Source organism: Cetorhinus maximus, chromosome 31, assembly GCF_964194155.1.
Source record: "Cetorhinus maximus chromosome 31, sCetMax3.hap1.1, whole genome shotgun sequence".
In the NCBI taxonomy this organism is placed as follows: Eukaryota; Metazoa; Chordata; class Chondrichthyes; order Lamniformes; family Cetorhinidae; genus Cetorhinus; species Cetorhinus maximus.
The window spans coordinates 11,115,573-11,139,733 of NC_135909.1; the positions used below are offsets into that span (position 1 = coordinate 11,115,573).

At 45.7% G+C, this 24,161-nt stretch overlaps 1 long non-coding RNA gene and 4 other non-coding genes across 5 annotated transcripts in view; all 5 read left to right on the plus strand.

The window, feature by feature from the left end:
- The window catches only part of LOC144670421 (uncharacterized), a 918,626-nt gene that overhangs the window by 14,004 nt on the left and 880,461 nt on the right, over positions 1–24,161 (plus strand). The gene's annotated exons all lie outside the window — the stretch shown is intronic.
- trnas-gcu (transfer RNA serine (anticodon GCU)) lies at positions 5,563–5,644 on the plus strand. The gene has a single exon. It is a non-coding gene; the product is annotated as a tRNA-Ser (tRNA).
- On the plus strand, positions 6,212–6,283 carry trnaw-cca (transfer RNA tryptophan (anticodon CCA)). The gene has a single exon. It is a non-coding gene; the product is annotated as a tRNA-Trp (tRNA).
- On the plus strand, positions 15,686–15,768 carry trnal-uag (transfer RNA leucine (anticodon UAG)). The gene has a single exon. It is a non-coding gene; the product is annotated as a tRNA-Leu (tRNA).
- On the plus strand, positions 20,962–21,051 carry trnap-agg (transfer RNA proline (anticodon AGG)). The gene is given in 2 exon segments: positions 20,962–20,997; positions 21,016–21,051. It is a non-coding gene; the product is annotated as a tRNA-Pro (tRNA).

Below are 24,161 nucleotides of genomic sequence, written 5' to 3' on the forward strand. Positions count from 1 at the left end.
CTGTGTTTCCATAGATCTCTGAAGGCACAGGGGCAGGTTAGTGGGGTGGTGAAAAGGCATTTGGGACACTTGCCTTTATCAATCGAGGCATAGGTTACAAAAGAAGGGAGGTCATGTTTAAGTTGTATAGAACTTTATTGAGGCAACAGCTGGAGTAGTGTGTGCAGTTCTGGTCGCCACATTATAGGAAGGATGTAGTTGCGCTGGAGGGGGTGCAGAGGAGATTCACCAAGATGTTGCCTGGGATGAAACATTTAAGTTATGAAGAGAGGTTAGATAGACTTGGGTTGTTTTCCAAGGAGCAGAGAAGACTGAGGGGCGACCTGATGGGCAGAGTGGATAGGGAGCAGCTGTTCCCCTTAGTTGAAGAGTTAGTCACAAGGGGGCATAATTTCAAGGTTAGGGGCAGGAGGTTTAGGGGGATGTGAGGAAATACTTTTTTACTGAGAGGGTGGTGACGGTCTGGAATGCACTGTCTGGTAGGGTGGTGGAGGCAGGTTGCCTCACATCCTTTAAAAAGTAACTGGGTGAGCACTTGGCACGTCACAACATTCAAGGCTATGGGCCAAGTGCTGGTAAATGGGATTAGGAATGTAGGTCAGGTGTTTCTCACGTGTCGGTGCAGACCCGATGGGCCGAAGGGCCTCTTCTGCACTGTGTGATTCTGTGTGATTCTGTGACTGAGGAAAACCACCAGAAACTGCTGCAAACAAAGAGCTTACTGAAAGGTCAAATTATATCGTTTCAGTGAGTCATTAAAGCCTCCTTCGAGCAGATTAAGCAGCATTTCCTGTGTTTCAGTGATACATTCTGACCTGAATTTAAAAGGAAAGGGTAAATATTTGTCATGTTCATAAGATCCGCCCGCCGCATGACTGCAGTGAGCTCACTTCTCGATCTCATCACTGACAGATACGAACACGAATAAAGCATAAAAAACGAGAGGGAAATGATAGATTACAATTCCACTCCCCTCGATTAATGTTAACCAAAGCACCAATGAAATGGATCAATCGGCGGATTTTTCAGGATTTACATACCCAATGGTTGATCGAGGAATCAGCAGCTGGGAACATATAAGACCATAAGAGCATAAGACATAGGAGCAGAAATTAGGCCATTCGGCCCATCGAGTCTGCTCCCCCATTCAATCATGGCTGATAAGTTTCTCAACCCCATTCTCCCGCCTTCTCCCCGTAACCTTTCATCCCCTTACCAATCAAGAACCTATCTATCTCGGTCTTAAATACACTCACTGACCTGGCCTCCACAGCCTTCTGTGGCAATGAATTACATAGATTCACCACTCTCTGGCTAAAGAAATTTCTCCTCATCTCTGTTCTAAAAGGTCTTCCCTTTACTCTGAGGCTGTGACCTCGGGTCATAGTCTCTCCTACATCTTCACCACGTCCACTTTATCCAGGCCTTTCAGTATTCGGTAAGTTTCAATCAGATCCCCCCTCATCCTTATAAACTCCATCGAGTATAGACCCAGAGTCCTCAAACGTTCCCCATACGTTAAACCTTTCATTCCTGGGATCGTTCTCGTGAACCTCCTCTGGACCCTCTCCAGGGTCAGAACATCCGTCCTGAGCTACGGGGCCCAAAGTTGCTCACAATATTCTAAATGTGGTCTGACCAGAGCCTTATAAAGCCTCAGCAGCACATTCCTGCTTTTATAATCTAGTCCTCTCGAAATAAATGCCACCATTGCATTTGCCTTCCTAACTACTGACTCAACCTGAAAGTTAAGCTTAAGAGAATCCTGAACTCCAGATTTCTGAATTCTCTCCCCATTTAGAAAATAGTCTATGCCTCTATTCTTCCTACCAAAGTGCATGACATCACATTTCCCCACATTGTATTCCATCTGCCACTTCTTTGCCCATTCTCCTAACCTGTCTAAATCGTTCTGCAGCCTCCCCGCCTCCTCAATACGACTTGTCCCTCCACCTATCTTTGTAAAATCTGCAAACTTAGCCAGTATATCCTCTGTTCCATCATCTAGATCATTAGTGTATAAATTGAAAAGTTGTGGTCCCAACACTGACCCCTCCGGAACTCCACTAGTCACTGGCCGCCATCCTGAGAAGGACCCCTTTATCCCTGCTCTCTGCCTCCTGCCTGACAGCCAATCTTCTATCCATGCTAATACCTTGCCTCTAACACCATGGGCTCTTATCTTACTGAGCAGCCTCCTGTGCGGCACCTTGTCAAAAGCCTTCTGGAAGTCCAAGTAGATAACATCCATTGGCTCTCCTTTGTCTAACCTACTCGTTACCTCCTCAAAGAATTCTAACACATTTCTCAGGCATGACCTCCCCTTGATGAAACCATGCTGGCTTTGCCCTATTTTACCATGCACTTCCAAGTATTCTGAAATCTCATCCTTAATAATGGACTCTAAAATCTTACCAACAACCGAGGTCAGGCTCATCGGTCTGTAATTTCTAGTCTTTTGTCTAACGCCCTTCTTAAACAGGGGGGTTGCATTAGCGATTTTCCAGTCCCCTGGGACCCTCCCTGACTCCAGTGATTCCTGAAAGGTCACCACTAACGCCTCCACTATCTCTTCAGCTATCTCCTTCAGAACTCTGGGGTGTAATGCATCTGGTCCAGGTGATTTATCCACCTTCAGACCTTTCAGTTTTCCTAGCACCTTCTCCTTGGTAATGGCCACCATACTCATCTCTGCCCCTCGACTCTCTTGAACTTTGGGGATGTTACTTGTGTCTTCCACCGTCAAGACTGAAGCAAAGTACCTATTCAGTTCCTCTGCCATTTCTTTCTTCCCCACTACTACTTCTCCAGCGTCATTTTCCAGCGGCCCAATGTCCACTTTTGCCTCCCTCTTACCCTTCATATATCTAAAAAAACTCGTGCAATCTTCTAATATATTACTGGCTAGTTTACCCTCATATTTAATCTTCTCTCTCCTTACTTCTTTTTTAGTTGTCCTCTGTAGGGTTCCCGCTGCTCTTCGACACATTGTATGCTTTCTCTTTTGCTCTCAATGACTTCTTTTGTCAGCCATGGCTGCCTCGTCCTTCCTTTCATATGCTTCTTCTTAAGGACGGATTTTTGCTGTGCTAGTATTATTAACCGAGGATGGGTTCTATCTATTGATTTCTGGGTATGGGCCCAGCACGCTTCCTCTGCGACACCTAAAAGTTGCAGGTCGGTTATGTTACTTTAATGGGGGATGAGTTGACCAGCGCTTTTTCATATCTTATTAGAAGTTAAACCGATCTTTATTCCAGTAACGTGGACCAGCGGGCACAGAGCTGGACACGCGCAAGCGGGGAGGGCAAGTATCCGCTGCCCTCAGAAATGGGACTGCGTCTCCCCAAAAGAGACAGGCACCCTCAATCAGCGACCGGGAAACACGAAACCGGAGATGCTCAGGCGAGTCGACTTGCAACTCTTTGCCGGAACACAGTATTGAACAAGTGATTTTTAGAGATCAGTTTAACGCTCGACCAACCGAACTATTTCAGCTGACAGAAGCGATGCTTCGAGCCAGAATTTAAACAGCGACCAGGGTACCAGTTTTACAGTCACCGACGGTCCTCCGCTTCTATTAGAGAACACGACCGCATAATGACAAAGGACAGCCATCACCTCGTTTCAGTCCCTCCAGATTTCGATTTTTTTCTTGACAAAGAGGGGGTCCAAAGCCCAACTAAGCATCAGTTCATTGCCATAAGCTCTCGGCCAATCGCTACACTGGAATTGTCCTACAAACAGCTTTCTTCATCCTTTGAGTGAATTGTTTGCTGACGTCACCGTTAAATGTCTTAACTCTAAGTTTAAGGTTTGTTTGTTCTGTACATTTGTTCAGTACATTTGTTCTGTATTCCCTCAAAAGAGGAAATTGTTTCTCCACATTAAAACCTATTAATCATCTCAATTACCTCAACCAGATAGCGCCTAAACCTTCTCAACTCACGCGTATGTAAGTGTCACAGCGGGAGCACATCTAATTGCAGTTAAGAAAACTATGTATCGCACATGGTCATGGCTACTTTTGCAGCAAACCTGTTTCTGAATTAATGGGACCCACTTGTGATAAACACTGTCATCTTTCACTGTTTAGCAGGTGAGTTTCATGGAGCCACAAATGTGATTCCCTCAGTTCCGCTTTTGCACAAAGCTGGGGAAATGCATCACAGATGCCAGTCTTCAGCCAGCTCCATTCACTCCAAGTGAAATCAACAAATGGTTGAAGGCACGGGGAACTGCAAAGGCTTTGGGCCCTGACACCATTTCTGCAGCAGTACTGAAAACCTGTGCTCCAGAAATAGCCTCGCCCCTCGCCAAGCTGTTCCAGTACTGGCATCTACCCGACAATGAGGAGAATTGCTCAGGTCTGTCTTGTCCACAAAAAACAGGAAAACCCAACCGGCGAAAACCGCCCGATCAGGCTCCCCTCGTTCATCGAGAAAGTGGGTGGAAATTTCTTCGACAGCGCGATCAAGTGGCACTTACTCAGCAATAACCTGCTCACTGAAGCTCAGTTTGGTATCTGCCAGGGCCACTCAGCTCCTGACCTCATTGCAGCCTTGGTCCAAACATGGAGGAAGCAGCTGAACTTAATACCTGAGGTGCAAGTGACTGCACTTGAGTCCAAAGAAGCTTTTGACCGAGTGTGGTATCAAGGAACACTCGCAAAACTGAAGTCAATAGAAATGAGGGGGGAAACTCTCCACTGGTTGGAGTCGAGCCCGGGGGTTCCAATACATTCTAAAAGATTTCCAGCATTAACAGGAATTCGCTTTTGGTTGATACACTGTGGGTGGCAATGAAAGGATCCATTGAGAGCAGTTTATCGTGCAGGTGGCTGGTTGTTCTTGGGTTTCGATTCTCGCTTTGGGCTTTTCAATGAGTTCGTATGCAAGAGGTCCCACTTTCATTTCCAGGACGAGCCCAGCAAGCATTTTAATGCCGTATTTTTTCGCGCTCGAGGTGGTGGCAGTTCCGGAAATCAGGACCAAGTTTGAACACCCGGGAAGTCATTGCAGAGAATGCATCACCTCAACACACGTGATGAAATGAACACAGGGTTTAAAGAACGTTTCTCCGTGTTAGGGGACTCTGAAATTCTCCGAATACATCAAATAAGGGAACTGTCTACTTCTGGATTCAGGTGGGAGGCTGATTGAACTCGGTGAAAATCTTGACTGAAAGGCCAAGCAGAGCTGGGATCTCCAAAGACTTATTTTCATTTACCACACTTTAGCTGTGATCGGGCACTGACAGTGAGCTGGGAAGGGTTTCTTCTTGCTACCAAATGCTTGTATGTTCCGGTCTTTCCGCGATGGGTTTTCACACTGTGTAGAAACATGTTGGATATTATGTTGAAGTGTTGAAACGATTCACATCAGCCCATTTACAACATCATCTGATCTGATGTGGTGGAAATGCATTTTATTGACAGAAAATACATTTCCATCTTTAGACACCTGGCCGAATATTCAGGACCTGTACGAAAGAGGATCATTTATTTCAACAGATCATGAATGCAAAAAGCATAGAAGGAGGTTTAATAAATCGAAGTTCCGTGACGAGGTGGCCGAGAGGTTAAGGCGATGGACTGCTAATCCATTGTGCTTTGCACGCGTGGGTTCGAATCCCACCTTCGTCGTCACTTTATTAACGGTCACGGCTGTGGGCCAAGTGCTGGTAAATAGGATTAGGTAGGTCGGTCACGTGTTTCTCACGTCTCGGTGCAGACTCGATGTGCTGAAGGGCCACTTCTGCACTATGAGATTCCTTGAAATCCTGCATCGTTACTTCTTTCTCCCTGTCCGCTAATTTTCAGTTGTATAATTTGGGCCTCTGCTCCTCCATCGTTTGCAACATCTCACCAATTAAAAACAAAACGAAACGAAACTCGTGCTTTCGTGGCCTCAATCAGATTATGGTTCATTGTGAATCCAACTGCCAAAGTATTTCTCACTCATTTAAACTATTTATGAAATTTGAAAATAAACTTCTCCCACGGCTTATTGTTGTGCGTTTGCTCTCTCGTTCTTTGCTTTTCCTGTTAGTCGTCCTTGTGATGTAAATCCACAGAAAGCAAAGAAGGCCACGAGGAAGGGAGGGAAAATCATGTTCCCTTTCATGATCGCTGTTTGATTTTCAATGCACTGAATATGATCAAGGTCTAAGGAAGTGAATCTCGGACAAGCAACACCGGCTTCTTATAGCTGGGCTTGTGGCGCAACGGTAGCGCGTCTGACTCCAGATCAGAAGGTTGCGTGTTCAAATCACGTCAGGCTCATGGCTCTTCACGGTACCTGAAGCTCTTGTCTGGGCACAAATTTCCTTGTGTCTGGATTCTGGCGAAATATTGAATTTCAGAACCATGGTGCAAGTCATCTCTTCCGATTTTCCGGCTCAGTTTTCATTTTGCACAATTTTACATTGGAACAATGTTTCAGCGATGTGGGGTATCTACTGTTTTTGCAATTGCTCTGTTATCCAGCATGAGAAGGAAGACACAAAGTGTCCATCATGGGGTTTAAACCCACAGCCGCTTCCGTCCATACAGCTGCTTAATTCCGTTGGCTAGAGTTGGTTGTGGAAGCTATAATCACCCGACTTTATTTTATCTATAAATCAGGAGATTGAAACTCGTCCTTTTAAAGCAGAGCGACAGTGAGTTCAGTTAAAACAAATGTTTAAAAACAGCAGCAATTTCATTCTGCTCACGGCATCCAGTTATAGCGACCTGCATTAAACAGCAGGAGCGGAAACCGCAGCCCGACACCCGCCTCTTCACATTAACCAGCAGCCTGAATTTCAGCTTTGGGATTTTAGAGAGAGCGAATGTTTTTGTGGAAACTGAAGCCACTTTTCCTGTGAATGGAGCCGGCTAAAGAGCCAGGGCCGGCCTAAGAGTCCCCGAGCCCGGGGTCAGAGGGAGCCTGGGGAGAGGACAGATCCCAGGGAAAAGGAATTAGATTAGAGAGAAGGAAGGTTATTGCGGGTTTGAAGGGACTGAAGGGTTGGCGACGGGAGGAATGCAAACGCGGGAGAAAAGGGGAGTTGTTGTGGGGGACAGCACCTGTCAGAACGAGGAAGAGAGCGACGGAGGAAAAGAGGGAGGGAGCTGCAGGGAGGGCGGGAATGAGGAGGAACTTGCATTTCGTCAGCACATTTTGCAACCGCAGAAAGATCCAAAACCTCACAGTCAATGGGTGGGTATTTTGGGCAAGGGGGTTGATGGGGGGTTTTGGTAATTGAGATTCGTGCTTGAATGTGCACAGCATGATCCTACAGGCGCTAACCTGATCAATATTTGGATAACCTGTTTCAGTGAACCTGGATGAGGGATTATTATTGATCCCAGGACTCCGGGTAAAACTCCTCTTCTCCTGTTGTAAATAGCCTGGTTGGATTGTTCACATCTCTAAGGGTGGGGAAGATGGGATCTTGGTTTTAAATGTGGTTTATTACTGGATAGTGTCATATATCCTTGTTACCCCTCTGTGGGTATTACAGTACATCGTGGTAAACAATTTACCTCTTCGTGAAGGTCAAGGAATTGTAAACACTGAGAAACTGCTCGTTCTGCCATTACTAACTCACGTGGCCACTGATAATAAAACATAACCTCTTCCAGTCGGTGGAGATGTGATGTAGACATACCTCAGAATAAAGCTCACACACCACAGCAGATGTTGCCCATTGTCTTCAGAGACAGTCGATTGAAGAGGTTCCCTCCTTGTTTCGTTGAACTTCTCAATGTTGTAATGGTGTCTGCTCCATTCCCGGGGCAAATGTGGGAATCAGAAACCATCACTTCCTCCCTATGTAGATCCGACTGATAAGAGTTTTTATCATTAATATCTCTTAGCCCCTGACGCCTTATCACATCCAATCTTTAAAACAAAGCTAACGTTTTCTGATTTCGACACTCGAATCGAAATTCCTGCAATCTTTCTCTCCCTGCCCTGCTAAAAAGTCCACCTCTTTCAACTGTGAGTGTTAATCTCTCATTCCCTGTAACACCTCTCCAAATAACAATCTAGTGTTGCTTCTGCTCTCAGAGTACTTTGCCCTATTCTGTGAACTATGATTCAGTCAGTTGCTCTCAAGTTTTTACAGGCAGAGGGTTGTGAGTTCAAAATCTCTCCAGAATTCTGAGCAGAAAGTCCGGCTGACACTTCAGTGCTGCGCTGAGCCAAAGTTTCACTGTTACACTGGCCAGTTTTGAGATGCTATGGCAAACTGAGGTGCCATCTGCCTTCACATGTAAAATTACCATGGCACAATTTCGGACAGTGGCACGGGAGTTATTCCATCGTGTCGGAGCCAACATTTGTCCCTCAATTAACACCACTTCAAAACAGATTCTCCTGCCTTCATCACATTGCTGTTCCTGGAAGCTGGCTGCTGCAAACCTTTAATAATATAGTTCAAAAAACATCGTGATTGAAACGCTGTGAGGAAAAGACAAGGCGTTACTGAGAATTCTGCTGAGAGAGCTTCATTGGACAGAAAATCGGGCGAAAAATACGAGGAATCAACACCAGAGAACCAATCAACATCAAAACTGAATCAACTCCTGTGAAATCAATGAGTAAAAGCCGAGAGCTCCGAGCAACCATCAGCTCATCACCCAGAGACACTCACAGAAGCATTTAGCCTCCTGTCTTAAACAGCACCTCGTGACTACCTTCCACTCCGTGGTGCGGGTTCTGAGGAGCCTAAAAAGTCCAATGCTGGCTCCGCACACTCTGTCACAGGTTGGGGCAGGTAGTGTCTGAGGAGGCGGGTGGGTGGGATGCTCGGATTTTGCTCCGCTCCTTCCACTGTTTGCGCTTGGCCTCCACCTGGGCCTGTCGGAGACGTTCCAAATGGTTGGCACCTTCGAGGATGTTACTTCTCCAGTTTGGGCGCCTCGAGCAAGAGATTCCCACAAATCAGTGGGAATGTTGCATTTTATCAGGGAGGCTTTGAGGACGCCCCTGAAACGTTTCCTCTGCCCTCCTGGTAAACGCTTGCCGTGACGAAGCTCGGAGTAGAGAGCTTGTTTTGGGAGTTTTGTGTCAGGAATGCGGATGATGTGTCCCGGCCAACGTGGCTGATTAACCATAACCAGTGCCTCGATACTGGGGATGTTGGTCTGAGAGGAGACACTGATATTGGAGCACCTCTCCTGCCATTGAATTTGCAGAATTTTGTGGAGGCGCCGCTGGTGATATTTCTCCAGTGATTTAAGGTGTCTGCTGTACGTTGTCCATGTCTCTGAAGCATACAGGGAGCAGGTAGCACTGCAGCGCTGTAGACCAGGAGCTGGGGGCCGGGTTTGAGGTCCTTGCCATCAAACACTCTTTTAAACAGTCAGCCCAAGGCTGCGCTGGCAAAATGGAGGCGATGTTTGGTTTCATTTTCGAGATCTGCCCTCGCTGATCAGAGGCACCCAAGGCCTAAGGTCCAATATTTCACCATGGATCTAGATAGTCCTGGGGGCGCGGTGAGGGGGGTGGGGTGTGGGGTGCGGGTTGCAGTATGTGCAGCGGGGGCTGTCTAGCTGAGGACCTTTACCTTCCACATGTTTAGCCTAAAGCTCATCCTATCACATGCCTCCGTGAATGTGTCAATTATAGTTTGGAGCTCTGGCTCTGAGTTTGCGCAGACACAAGTGTCGTCAGCGCGCTGCAGTTCGATGACAGAGGCTGGGGTGATCTCGGTTCTGGAATGGAGGTGACGTAGGTTGAGCTGTTTCCTGCTCGTCCTGTAGAGTAGCTCCACCCCGACGGGGAGCTTCATGGAGATGGGGTGGGGTGTTGCATCGAGGAAGGTGGAAAAGAGCATCGGTGCGATGACTCAAACATGCGGACCATAGTTTGCCCTAGTGTGGGTCTGCAGCAGATCCCTTGGTAAGGATCACGGCCTCCATGTCATCCTGCAGCAGGCAGAGGATGGTGACTAATTTCTGCGGCCAGTCAAATTTGTGGAGGATGCTCCACAGTCCATCCCAGTTGATAGAGTCAAAGGCCTTTGTGGGGCCAAAGAAGGACATGAATAGAGGTTTCTGCTGCTCGCTGCATTTTCTTGGGCTTGTCTTCCTGTGAAGATCATTTCCACTGTGCCGCTTGATCGACAGAATCCGCATTGTGTCTCTGGTAGGAGATCGTCAGCCATGGAGAGTAGGCAATTGAGGAGGACTCTTGTAACGACTTTCCCTGTGGAGATCAGACTGACTTACCGCAGTCAGTCTGATCTCCTTTTATGAAGATGTTCACAATTAGGCATCTCAGGGATAGCCTGGCATTGCCCTTCTTCCAGATGAGGGAAATGAGGTCATGCATTTGCTTTAAGAGAACTTCTCCACACTATTTTAGCATTTCGGCGGGGATTTCGCCTGCGCCGGCGGCCTTGGTGGTTCTTAGCTGTGGGATGGCCTTTTCAACCTCATGTCGGGCTGGGATTGTGCTGAGCTGGTGGCGGGTAGCATGCTGTGGAATGTGGTCGAGGGCACTCATGTCGAGGTCTGAGTCTCGGTTGAGGAAATCGGAGAAGGGCTCCTTCCAATGAGCCGGATTTCATCTCTGTCCTTGATAAGCGCCACTCCATTCTAAGCTCTCAGTGGGGTAGGTCCTTGGGTGCTTGGGCTGTAAATGGTCCTGACTGCACTGAAGAACCCACACATTCCGAGGCTGCCCGCGAGTTGCTGTATTTCCTGCGCTCCTTGCACCAACCATCTGCTCTTTAGTTCACGGTTTTTTTTTCTATTAAGTGATTGTTTTTCTTTTCTTTCTGCTGTTCAGATACTGATGCAACGAGAGAAGTCCATTCGGACATTGGCCTGAAATAAAGGAGAAATCCGCGGCTGGTGTAAGGATGGCCTGAGGGAAAGGAGAAAGGTGTATTTTTGCAACATTTATTGCTTGCGTCCGTGTGCGAATGAAAGCAATTTGAGTGGTTGGTTACAGATTGAAGCGTTTACTGGAAGTAAGAGGCTGAAACAAAGTTATTGCAAAAAAAAGTAACCAGATTTTGGATCGCAGCCCAATCCTTCTTTCCCATCTGTGTGATGGGCCCAGCGCGCTTCCGCTGCGCCACTCACAAGCAGCCGCCCCCGACTGCCTATTAATGCTGTCTGGTGGCGAGGTAACGGTTCACTTGTTCATTTTTTTTAAAGGACATCTGTTGGGGAGCTCAGCCTGGCTACACAACCCCACTTCACACCACCGCGAACAGAGCACAGAGCGAAAGACACACAGAGAAGCAGTAAGACACGACCAGGACACACACAATGTCAGGCAGAAAAAAAAGTCCCTGTCAAACCAGGAAGATGCTGAGATGGAGATACTGATCATTTATGAAAAAAGGTGTTTGCTGTTGCATAAAGATCGGCCCTTTTTATAAATGATTTCCTGTTGTGTAACTGTGCTCTCTGCTGTACAACTGTTCTCTCTGTCGGGGAAAGGTGACAGACCTTCACTGTGGCTGTATAAAATGCTTCCCTCTTGTGCAAATATGTTCCCGGCTGTGTAAAAGTGTTTAATGTTTTGTAAAAGTGTTTGCTATGGTGTAAAGATGATCTCTGCTGGTCTGTGAAGATGAATTCTGTGGAAATCATTATCTTCCTGGTCTCTTAAAACCATTAAAAGTTTACGGCACAGAAGGCGGCCTTTCAGCCCATTGTGTCTGCGGCGGCTGAAAAAGAAATACATAAAATCTAGCCGCCCATTCCAATCCCACCTTCCAGCACACAGCTATGCAGGTTGCAGCACTCTAGGTGCAGATCCAGGTGCCTTTGAAATGAGCTGAGGGTTTCTTCCTCCACCACCAAACCAGGCAGCGAATTCCAAACATCCACCGCCCTCTGTGTGAAGAACTGGAACCTCATGTCCCCTCTCATCCTTCTCCCAATCACCTTAAATTTGTGTCCCCTGGTAACTGATTTCTCTGCTACGGCAAACAGGTCTTTCCTGGCTACGCTATCTCGGTCCTCATAATCTTGTAAACTCAATTATGTCACGCCCTCCGCCTCCAGAGTTCCAAGGGAAGGAACCTAAGCCTATCCAATCTTTCCTCGTAGCTGCACCTTTAAAGCCCTGGGAACATTCTTGTAAATCTCCTCTGCCCTCTCTCCAGAGCAATTGTGTCCTTCCTGTAATGTGATAAACACAACTGTACACAAAATTCCAGCTGCAGCCTAACCAGCGTTTAATACAGTTCCAGCATTACACCCTTGCTTTTGTATTCGATACTTTGTCCAATAAAGTAATGCATTCCATAAGCTTTCTCGACCATCGTATCCACATGTCCTACCAACTTCAGGGAGCCGTGGACAAGCGCTCCAAGGTCTCTCATTTCCTCTATCCTCTCCATATCCTCCCGTTTATTGTGTATTCTCTAGATTTGTTTACCCTCCTCAAGTACATTGCCTCACACTTTTCTGGATTCAATTCCATTTGCCATTTTGCCACCCACTCAACCAAACTATTGATATCATTCTGGAGACAACAGCTTTCCTCTTCACTATTAATCACACGACCAAGTTTTCTGTCATCTGCAAATTTTCCAATCATGCCTCCCACATTTCCTTCACTGCTGCACGGTCAAAATCCTGGAACTCCCTACCGAACAGTAATGTGGGTGTACCGACACCACATGGACTGCAGCTGTTCAAGAAGGCAGCTCACCACAGCCTTCTCGAGGGACATTAGGGATGTGCAATAAATGTTGGGCTACAGAGCGACACCCCCATTCTGTAATTGAATAAAGCAATAAAAACATACAACCGGCGGCAAGGGACCCAAAACTGAGTCCCGTGGAACGCCACTGGGAACCGCCTTCCATTCAAAATCACCATCGACCATTACACTTTGTTTCCTGTCGCTGAGCCAATTTTGGATCCAACTCGCCACATTCCCCTTGTCTCCGATGCCCTTTACCTTTCAGATCAGTCTGTCATGTGAGGCCTTGTTAAATGCCTCACTAAATTCTCCGTAGACAGCATCTGCTACACTACCCTAATCAATCCTCCTTGCTTATTCCTCAAAAAAATCGATTAAATTAGTAAGACAACTTTCCCCGAAGGAAACCATGCTAACTATCGCCCTCCTTCTACATGGTCATCTATTACTTGTTCCCATATTTGCCTTCGGAGAGCGCTGACCCTTGTTCTGCTGTTAACACGTTCTGTAATCTTACCTTTATGCCCCATATTAGCATTTACTATAGTCTTTAACACTACCTTTAACACTCCCCTTGTCTTGTGACCATGATATCCTTGTCAAGTCTCTGCTGAGGTCCCTACTATCCCTGACCTTCTGTTTTGCTCCACCTGCTCCACCCGCTCCCTTCCACAGTATAAAATCCATCACATTTCTACCTCTCTTCAGCTCTGGAGAAGGGTCAAGCGGAGCCGAAACGTTCCTGTCTCCACAGATGCTGCCTGGCTTGCTGAGCTTTTGCAGAAGTTCTTATTTCAAGTTTCCAGCACCTGCAACATTTTGGTTTCATTTTGGTGCACGATTCCTGGATTCCCAGCCATCGGAAATAGTTTCGCTCTCTGATGCTATCGCCTTAACATGACGGAAAATTCGATCAAATTACTCGTTAAATGGAAAGAAGGACTTTCTTCAAGGAGTGGTTTAAATGCTCCGTGGACTAATTTCTGGAATTTATGCAACAAATACAACCACATATTTATTCACATGGGATCAGTATCGGCAGGCCGTGTAATGACCGCGTGGTTTAATGGATAAGGCGTCTGACTTCAGTGCGTGTAATGTTGCTATCAGAAAATTGCAGGTTCTAGTCCTCCCACAGTCACTTTATAAAGAAAGAACCTCATCTACTGGTAAGGCAATTTACAGCCTTCTAAGACTTAACATTGAGTTCTTGCCAGTAGATGAGATGCTGTTCCTTCCATTTGCGTTGTGGTTCACTGGAGCATTGCAGCAGGCCACAGCGGAAATGTGAGCCTCAGAGCAAGATGGTGATTTGAAATGGCAAGTGTCCGGAAGGCGGGGTCATGCTTCGGGACTGAGCAACAATGTTCCCTAAAATGGTCACCCAGTCAGCCATTAGCCTCCACAATGCCGCTGACCCAAATGTCATCTGAAAATCTAAATATAGTACATCCAATATTTCCATTTATTCACGGCAAAGAAGTCCAACAAACTGGTTAAAAATGATTCCCCTTTTCCCAAAACCATGTTGACCCTGCTGATTGCCTTGAATTCATCTAACTGCCCTGTTATAAATCCTTTAATAATAGCTTCTAAAAATTTCCCTACGATGGATGTTAAGCTAACTGGCATATTGTTTCCTGCTTTCTGCCTTCCGGCCTTTTTGAATACAGGTGTTAAATTAACTATTTTACAACTTAATGTAGCCTTCCCCGAATCTAGAGAATTGTGGAAAATTAAAACCAACTCTTCAACTACATCACTCGCCACTTGTTGAAAATGTTGTTTCTGTCGGTAAATTACATTTCCATCACATCAGGTCACGGATTTTTATGAATGGGCTGATGTGAAACACTGCAAGGCCATGTGCAACATGTTTCGTCACATTGTAAATAAAACATCGCGGAATAACCGGAAGATCCAATCATTGGATCGCATCAACATGACCATCACCCAGACGCCTTAAACATTAAGCCATTGTCGAAGTAATGACTATTCTAATATGTTTTGAAATGCCAACTGACAATTCGAATTGATTTAATTCCACATGATTGGCGAGGCGCAGCCTCAAGCCGACGAGGCGGATGGTGCTGCTGATCTTCACCAGAACAGACAGTTAGACGGAACATTGATCATCAACCAGACCTTGAGAGAATTCAACAAACTGTTCATCATGGGGTTTAAACCCACAACCGCCGCCGTTTATACATCCGCTTCATTCAGTTACTGGATGAGAGCGCGGTGTTAATATTTTATTATGTAAGCTACATTCACGCATTATTATTTTTCCAATATATCAAGAGATTCAAACTCGTCCTGTTAAAGCAGAATGACAGTGAGTTCAATGAGAACTGTTTACAAACAACAGCAATTTCTTTCTGCTCACTGTGCACACATATAGTGATTTATTTCAAACAGCAGGAGCGGAAACCGCAGTCCGCAATCTTCACTTTCACGTTCACGTTGCGTTCACGTTGACCTGAATTTCAGTTTTGGGGGTAAGGAGAGCGCGGATGTTATTGTGGAAACTGAAGTCACTTTTCCTGTGAATGGAGCCGGTTAAAGAGCCCTGGCCGGCCCGAGAGTCCCCGAGCCCGGTGTCAGCGGCAGCCTGGGGAGAAGACAGGTCCCAGAGGAAGGGAATAAGATTTGACAGAGAGAGGGGTGGGGTGCGGGCGGGAATTTGAGGGGAGGGGAAAGGCGATCCAAGGAGGGAGAGAGGGAGGGAAACAGCTCAGGCGAAGGCGGGGGAGAGATGGTGGATGGTGCTGGTGATGTTGGGAGGGGGGCGCGGAGAATGAAAGCCATGACGCAGAGTTACTAGTCTGCAAACAGCCGACTTTAAAGCTCAAAGAAAAGATGTGTCTGGAGCTTCCCTAGAGACAAGTTTTGGGTTGTCAGTAAAAAGGAACTCCTGTAATGAATGTACACAATCAGAAACAGTCAATGCTGGGAACATTTAGCAGGTCCAAAGCAGCTGTGGGTAGATGGCAATGGATTAGTGGCCCGCCTGTGACTTGGAAGCAGTCAGGATGGCCGAGCGGTCTAAGGCGCTGCGTTTAGGTCGCAGTCTCCTCTGGAGGCGTGGGTTCGAATCCCACTCCTGACAATACTTTTTTCCCTCAGCACCTTCCAAACCCGAGATCTACACCACCTGGCAGATGCATGAGAACACCCCCAGCAGCAAGCTCCCCTCCGAGCCACACACCATCCTGACTTGGAACAGTATCGCTGTCCCTTCACTGCCGTTTGGGCAAAATCCTGGAAATCTCTCACTAACAGCACTATGGGTGTACCTACACCACACGGACTGCAGCGGCTCAAGAAGGCAGCTCACAGTCAGCTTCTCAAGGGCAATTTCGGCTGGGGCGATAAATGCTGGCCGAGCCACCGACGGCCACATCCCGTGAAAGAATAAAACAAAAACTCTTGGACACCGGAACACAGCTCAGAAAGTTCACTGATACCAGAGCAAAATAGTGTGAATGCTGAAAATCAGAAATAATAATAAACAGAAAATGCTGCAAATACACAACAATTAAACAGCATCTGTGGAGAGAAAAACAGAACTGGCAATTCAGGTCTGTGATATGATCATTTCCTTCTCTTTCAATCATTCAGCTGATAAACAGCAAGGAAGCCAATCACCAGTCAATATCCCCTCCCCTTTCTACGGCACCTTTCTATGCAAGTGAACGAGACACAACACTCGCCTTTGTACCACAACATCCAAGGCTTCAAATACTCTTTCTAAGTTAGATAGTGATACACTTGTTCATCTTTCAGTTTAATGTACAATATTTGCTGCCGCAATATGTTCTCATCTGCTTCAGGTGGGTGAGCGCTTTGAGGAATCTCCGTTCAATCCGCAAGCCTGACTCTGAGCTTCCTGTCACTTGTCAATTCAGTTCTCCACCTTGCTCCCACTCTGACCTTTCTGTCCTTGGTCTGCTGCAGTGTTCCAGTGAAGAATAGCATGAGCTCGAGGAAGAACACCTCACCCTACACATTTCCGGCCTCACCATCGAGTTCAGTGATTTTAGATTGTAAACTCCGCCTCCCTCTTGTTTCATTTGTTTCTTTCAGGTGTTTTTTTTTTATTTTCAGTTCCTTATTTAGCACTTTAGTCCCGGGGAGGCGATAGCGCAGTGGAATTGCTGTTGGACTGATAATCTGGAGTAATGCTGGGTTCTAATCCCACCACTGCATGCAATGGGATTTGAATTCAGTAATTTTTAGAAATTAAAAGTATAATGATGAGCATGAAATGAATGTCGATTGTTGTTCACTAATTCCCTTTAGGGAAGGAAATCTATCGACCTGACCTGGTCTGGCTATATGTGACCCCAGATCCCCAGGAATGTGGTTGATTCTTCAAACGCCTTCTCTACCAAGTCACTCAGCTGTAACAAGCCCTTGCAAGGAGAGAAGAAAGAAATGAAACCCACCATCTATCTCAGCACCGACAATGGATGCCCCCTGTCGACGCTGCGAAGTCCTCCTTACTAACATCGAGGGAGCTGTGTGACAGACAAGTCTAGCAACAGAGTGTCTGACATCCTCATGGAAACTCATAGCTTATGGATAATGTCCCAGGCTCCACCATAACCATCACCATCCCTGGGTATGTCCTGTCCCACCGATGGAACAGACAGATCAGAGGTGGTGGCACAGTGGCATACATTTGGGAGGGCTACAAGAGCAGGTCAGAGGCTAGGAATCGTGACTGCCCATGCCTGTCCACCATCTGCAAGGCAGGAATATGATGGAATACTTCGCACTTGCCTGGATGAGTGCAGCTCCTACAATACTCAAGAAGCTGGACACTCTCCAGGACAAAGCAGTCCGCTTGATTGACACTACATTCACTCTCACCACTATCGGTGCATAGCGTCAGCAGTGTGTACCATTTACAAGATGCACTGCAGGAATTCAACAAAGCACCTGCCACACGCACGACCACTACCACCTAGAAGGACAAGGCCAGCAGGTAGGTGGGAACACCACCACCTGGAAGCTTCCCTCCAAGTCATTCACCATCTTGACTTGGAAATATATCGCCGTTCCGATTCTGTCGCTGGGTCAAAATCCTGGGACTCCCTTCCTAACAGCACTGTGGGTGCACCTACACTACATGGACTTCAGCGGCTCAAGAAGGCAGCTCACCACCAGCTTCTCAAGGGCAACTAGGGAGGGGGAACAAATGCTGGCCCAGCCAGAGAAACCCACATCCCGTGATTGAATACAAATAAATAAATTGCAATTGGGCGGCTGCTCTCTAGCCATTTTCATCTCATCTGGACCCACCTTTTGTTTCTTTGCCTGTTTCAGTAAATCTCCCTTTGGATTTTGTGCCATGAAACCTTTTGTAATTTACTCTCTTCGGGTTCCCACACCATTACAAACCTGCGCTTTCGTTCAGCCTATTCCCGAAGCCCGGACTCGTTCACTTGCTCAAAACCTGTTACATTTCTATCTTTCCTCAGTTCAGATGAAGTGTCACCAAACTTAAACATTAATTCGTTTGCACTCCACAGATGCTGCTGAGTAATTCCAGCATTTTCCGTTTTTATGTTATAGCCTGCTCCTTGACTGATAACACATCCCTTTTAAGGAAACTGCGAATTATCTGGAATGGTTAAAAACCACTTTTAAACAGACAGAGTCATATTTACACAGCTTCGATTCCCTGACAAAAAACAATATTTTACTGATTCCATTCTGTGCCCACGGGATCAATTCCCATGCCGGCTTCTCATACCCTTTATGCTCTACAGGATGGAGGGCTGATTTCAATCCATGAATTATAATATGATTGAGGACAGAAAGAGCTCATCCCGCCTGTGGTGGGTATTTGGTTGAGCGATTTAATTACTCCTAGATCCGTGCCCTGTCCCCATTGTCCTCTGTTTCCTTCCTTCAAGTATTTTTGTTCTCTCCAATCCTCCTTTGAAAGTTAATATTGAATCTGCTTCCAGGAAGCTTCTATTTCACAACAACCCACTCTGTAAAATACATTCTCCTCATCCCGCTCCTGGTTCTTTTCCCATCAGCTTCAAACTGTGTCCTCTGGTTAGCGACCCTGCTGTCAGTGGAAACAGTTTCTCTTTATTTACTCTACCAAACTGGTCATCATTTTGAATACCTCTTGGCAGATGTTTTTTTTCGATTTAAAGCAAGTGGACAAAATACAGTTGAATATTTACGAAGATTGAAGCCGAAAGCGAATTTATCCAAATTCGAGCGATTCAACAACAGCTCCGTGATTTAGTAAAACTCCCCAAAGCACTTCACTGGAGTTTCATCCAGCAACATTCGACACCGAGTCACATATTTGGCTAACTGAAGGAAACCTTCGTAAAATTGATAGACTTTAAGAGGGTGTTGATAGGGAGAGTGAACTGGAGGTGTTTCTAGAAGGAATTGCAGAGCTAATGGCTCAGACAGCGGAAGACGTGGCCGCCAATGATGAAACAATGCAAAGTGTGAATGAGCAAGAGGACTGAGGTGTATTCAGAAAGAGAAAGGGAGATGTCTGGGAATGGAACTGGAACTCCAGTCCGGCCAGTGAGAAATCTCCCCCTGAACCACTGATGTTCACACAACCGCTCATTCCATGTGTCCAGAAACCTGGCTGAAGGAACATGCAGTCTGACAGAGCGCCTGTGATAATCCTCCACTGTCTGATCTAAAGCTGGAACAGCAGCTATTCATTACAGCTGTGATAACCGTGTTGGTCTTGGTATTCCGTGGTACAGACTCATATCATCCTTGTCTGTCAGAAACAGTCTGGAAAGGTGACTGAGCAGCTACCGAGGTGGCTGTATATTTGCAATTTGAAGTCTGTCTGAAGGCTGAACAGACTGACTCTGATCAGCATCTTTCAAAGATTTTTGTTTTGTCCTGAGATGGTGATGAGTTTTCGTCTACTGAGGTGTTCAGATGGGAAAGTGGGGAGTGACCTGTATAGAAGGAAGTTCGGGACGGCAGTTTCCCTTTTCTGAGAACATTGATAAACCTCTTGCTGACTTTCTTCAGTTCTTATCTAAAGCATTCGGACCCACAACCTTTATATGTCTCTGTTGAGACCGATTGCAAGTCCAACGCGCTATTGGTTGTGTTACAGATCTACACCAATGATACGTGTTTCCCATTCCCAAGATGAGAATTCCTGACATTGTCGAACAGGCGGTTCAAAACTTCATCAATTTGAACAGTGACTACATTTCAAAAGTTCTCATTGTCTGTAAAATATTTTTGGACACCCTGTGGTTGCGAAAAGAGCTACAGAAATTCAGTAGAACTTCAAATCGACGTGGAGGTGACGGTGTTAGGGTCGCTTTGGGCCTCTTAAAATGAGACTGGGGCACGACGCAAGGGGGAAGGGCGAGTGTTCACCGAGGTTTCTCATACATTCCAAAAGCGAAATAATGAAGATGCTGCAAAGCTGAAGAAAACTCAGAAAACGTTGGAAATACACAGCAGAACTGGGAGCGTTTGTGGCGGGACAAACAGAGTGAACGTTTCAGGTCGGGACCCGTTTGGTTAAATTCATCCAGTTATTTCCATTCTGTTTTATCCCAGTATTGAAGTGTGAGTGAAGAAACAGATAATAAGGCAGCAGTTTTTTTTTTCTTTTTTTTTCGTTCTTCTTTCATTTTTCATCAGTTTCTCTTTTCTCTTCCGGATCTATAAAACGACGAGGATCCAATTCAATTGGCTGTTGCCGATTTTTCAATCGCAATTCAACATTTCAATCCAATAGATTTGTTGTTTCAGTTTATTTATCGCTCTCTGTGTTTTATTGTGATTTAATCTCTCGCGGTTTGTACGATGATCAATGTTACATCTCACTGTCTGTTCTGGTGAAGGTCAAAAACAGAAACGACATTTCCAACATTGCACATCTGGCTGCACAGTCGGAACCGTTTTCACGGACAGGACGGGCCTCATTCTGCGCTGTTGTAAATCTAAGAGTTTATGTTTATTCCGCTCTGGCCAAACTGCACAAACTTTATTCTCCTTTAATCTTTACTGATTTCCAATACATCACAGGCTACCGCTTTTGCTTTTTTCCTGCGTTTCACCGGATTGAAAATGATGACAACAGTATTTTTTTCCATTGTTGATCAAAAGTAATCGATGTGGAACTTGAACTTGATTTCACTGTTCGTGTTACAGCCTGAGATGCGGAATAATTGCCAAAATGTCTGATTTCCCAATCACGATGTCAAAAGATGTTTGATCGACTATAGTTGGCATTGAAACGATTCCTTAATTGCACCGGGGTGCTTTGCCGGCTGGCTCGTTGGTCTAGGGGTATGATTCTCGCTTAGGCATCTTCATTGTGTGAGCTTGCGAGAGGTCCCGGGTTCAAATCCCGGATGAGCCCCGCTCTCATTCTCAAAAATTCTCGAGCTGGTTCTAATTACGGAAATCAGTGCGAGACCCGACACCCGGGAAGTCATTGCAGGGAATACTTCACTTCAGCGCACGTGAAGAAAATGAACGCAAAGCCTCCTCGTGTCATGAGACTCTGAATTCATCCCACTGCACCAAATGCAGCAACTCCTTCCTTGTGGATTCAGGTGGGATGCCCAATGCAGTCACTTGCAATTTTGCCTGAACGAACACACAAAATGGCATAGTTTGATTTTTTTTTCGACATTTGAGTTGTATTCTATTCTTTGCACTGAGCAGGAAGTGAGCGTTTCAGCAATCCGGTTCAGGGGGAATTAACAATCTGGATATCTGGGCAGGACTAAAATTGTGGAGCAGCAAAGTGTCTCAGTGGCAGTTTCTTAGAGCAGTAAGTGTAGGAGTTGCAGTAACTTTGAACAGATGTTCCATAGCGGCATTTTCTGGTGACAGAATTGATACAAAAGCCGCCCAGTAAATTAGCAGGAACTCGAACCAACACATTCATAGAGTCAAGGTGGTGAAATAAAATGACTGGCGACCTGGCTCTTACTCAGATCACTCAGACCTCGGCCTCCTGCAATGTGCCAATGAAGCTCAGGACACTCTCGAGGAACAGCACCGCATCTTTCAATTGGGCACTTTACAGAGGTCCAGATTGACCAGAGAGTTTTCAAGGGCACGACGGACGGAATGACCTCATCCTGCGCTGTTACTACACGAAAAGATTATATTTATCTCTCTCTAGACATGCAACACAAACTCTATTGTCATTTTAACTCTCCTGCCTTCCAGAAGATCTCCCGCTATCCGTTTTGCTGTTCTCCTTCCTTTCACTGGCCTAAAACATATTACAATTCTAACTTTCCCCAGTGTTGATGAAAGGTTATTGGCCTGAAACATGAAATCTGTTTCACTCCCCGTATTACGGCCGGAGCTGAGCTAGGATTGTTCATTGTTCTCTTTTCACTATAGCAATGTAAAAGGGTGACTGAAACACTTTGAGGGCAATCAACATCTATATTGATTGAAGCGGGTCATCTCCGCTGGCTCTTTGGTCTAGGAGTGCGATCCTTAATTAGGGATTTTTGATGAATTGGTTTGCGAGAAGTCGGGGGTTCAACCCCCAGCCAAACATCATTGTTTGTGGCTTTTGCTCCAAAATGTGGGCTGCGTAAGGAAAACAATGAAGAGCTGTGCTCTGGAAGGTTGGATTTACTGAAATCGGAAGCAGGTTTGAGAATCCGGGTCGTTATTGCTTAGAATTTATCCGCGCTGCACATGTGGGGAAAATAAACACAGGCCTTATAAATGTTTGCCTATGTAATCTGACTTTGAAATTATCCCAAAACAGCCATTCAGGCAACCCCATGCTTGTGAGTTCAGGTTGCTGGCTGATGAGTTCTGTTGTAATATTATCTGAAAGAACTGACAGAGCTGATAACCCCGCAGCTTGGTTTTTATTTGACGGCATTTACACTGTATTCCAGGAGTTTCACTTAGGAGAAAATGGGCCTTTATGTGGTTCCGCAATCTCGTTCAGGGGTAATTAACAACCAACATGTCGCTGTAAGTAAGAATTTCCTTTCAGACATTAACGTGTTCCATCCCGCGCTCATATTCACATTTGAAAATGAACAGTGTAACCAGCTCCCTTTCCTCGATGTGCTATTTGAGAAATCCGCTAAATGAGTTCTCTGCTACTGTCTACCTCAAGCCGACCATCACTGTTCAGATTAGCGTGAGTAGAAAATTGGCTAGTTGGTAGAAAACAGAGAGAAGTCATAAATGGGTCATTTTTTTCTATTTGGCAGGATGTGACGAATGGGGTCGCGCAGGGGTTTGTGCTGGGGTCTCAACTTTTTACAATTTATATCAATGACTTAGATGAGGGTAGGCAAGGCATAGTAGTTAAAATTGCAGAAGAAACAAACATAGGTAAGGAAGTCTGTTGCGAAGGGGACATAAGAAGGTTGCAGACGGATATAGATAGTTTGAATGAATGAGCAAACATTTGGCAGGTGGTGTATAATGTGCGAAAATATGAAGTTTTTCGGTTTGGCACAAAGATTTTAAAAAGCAGAGTATTATTTAATGGGGTACGCCTGCAGAATTCCGAGGTGCTGAAGGATCTAGGTGTTCTAGTTCTCGATTCACAGAAAGTTAGTGCAGGTACAGCAAGTAATTGAGAAGGCTCGTGGAATGCTACCCTTTGTTATGAGAGGAATTGAACATAAAAGTAACAATGTTATGCTTCAGTTATAAATGGTATTGATCAGAGCATATCTCGAACACTGTGCACAGTTTTGGTCTTATTTAAGGAAGCAGGTAAATGGGTTGGAGGTGGTACAGAGGAGGTTGACTGGATTAATAACTGCAATGAGCGGGATGCCTTATGAGGAAATGTTGTACAGACTGGGCTTGTTTCCACTGGAGTTAAGGAGATTGAGGGGTGACTTGGTTGAAGCATATAAGATCCTGGATGGTCTTGACAAGGTGGACGTGGAAATGATGTTTACTCTTGTGGGTGAGTCCAGAACCAGGAGGCACTGTTTTAAAATTAGGGGTCGCCATTTTAGGACAGAGATTAGGAGAATTTGTTTTCTCTAAGGCGGTTGTGTGACTTTGGAATTCCCTGTCTCAGAAAGCGGTAGAGGCGAGATCACCGAAAATTTTTAAGGCAAAGGTACAAATTTTCATGTTAGGTAAGAGAATCAAAGGTTGTCGGAGGTAGATGGGAATGTGAAAATCGAAACACACGCAGAACAGCCATGATCTTATTGAATGACGGAGCAGGTTTCAGGGGCTGAATGGCCGACTTCTGCTCCTATTTCGTAAGCTCGCATGTTGATATGTTTGACCAATCAGAGTTGAATTGCCTTTTTTTGGAATTAAAACAAAAGCTTTGGATTAACTGTTTCTTGGTGCATTGTCCATGGCAACGCCTTAACCAGTCAGATTCCACATGCCAACCAATCAGCACCCTGTTTATCACGGAGTTTTCAATGTTGTTCCCTTTGAAATTTGGCGTTCGTGTGTCTGTGCTGATAAGTGCAAGATGAAAAACTCCGACAGCATGTCTCT